Below are 828 nucleotides of genomic sequence, written 5' to 3'. Positions count from 1 at the left end.
TTTTTGGAGAAGTAAAATCTCCAAAGTATCTGCCTCTGAAAAAACATCACAAAAATAAACAAGATGTTAGTTTTCGCCAAGGAAACATTAAAGGAAGAAGCATAAAAATAAGACATTTTGGTAAGTCTCTGGCTTCATACAGATATTTAATGACAATTCATCTGATAGTATCTTAAGAATATTTTTTGCTTGTTTCCCTTCCCCAGGCAGCCATTGAGTGGCAGCAGCCATGGCTCAGCACTACCCCATGGCCATCGGCCTTAACAAGGCCACAGGCGACCAAGGACGTGAGAAAGCTGAGGCACAGCCGCTGCAGTGGGTGCCTCACCAAGTGCATCAAGTTGGTACAGGACATGATCCGGGAAGTGTGTGGCTCTGCCCTCTATGAGAGGAGCACCATACGCTATTCAAGGTCTCTAAGGACAAGAGGGCCCTGAAGTTGATCAAGAAAAGGGTGGGGACACACAGCTGTGCCAAGAGGAAGAGACAGGAGATGAGCAATGTCCTTGCAGCCATGAGGAAGGCAGCAGCCAAGAAGGCCTGAACCCCATCCCCTGTGTAACAAAACCTGTTCAGAAAAAAAAAAGAAAGAAAGAAAGAAAGAAAGAAAGAAAGAAAGAAAGAAAGAAAGAAAATAACATATTTTGCTTACAATAATAGTTATTTAGTACATATCGTTACACATTTATAGCTGTTTCAACCAAGGAGTAGTTGTAATAAAAACATAAAAATATGGAATACAGCATTTCTGATGTCTTCAAGGAAATTAGAACAGATAAAGTCTTTATTATAGAGCAGAGAATTGATTTTAAACTTGATGCCTTATTA

The 828-nt window shown here is 40.3% G+C and overlaps 1 pseudogene; it reads left to right on the top strand.

The window, feature by feature from the left end:
• The first annotated feature begins 229 nt into the window (after window positions 1–229).
• Window positions 230–570, top strand: LOC132217133 (large ribosomal subunit protein eL36-like; annotated as a pseudogene).
• The last annotated feature ends 258 nt before the right edge of the window (window positions 571–828 follow it).

Source organism: Myotis daubentonii, chromosome 1 (assembly GCF_963259705.1).
Source record: "Myotis daubentonii chromosome 1, mMyoDau2.1, whole genome shotgun sequence".
Lineage (NCBI taxonomy): Eukaryota > Metazoa > Chordata > Mammalia > Chiroptera > Vespertilionidae > Myotis > Myotis daubentonii.
The sequence above is the reverse complement of the archived record's forward strand: the minus strand, read 5'-3'. Positions and strand labels throughout refer to the sequence as shown.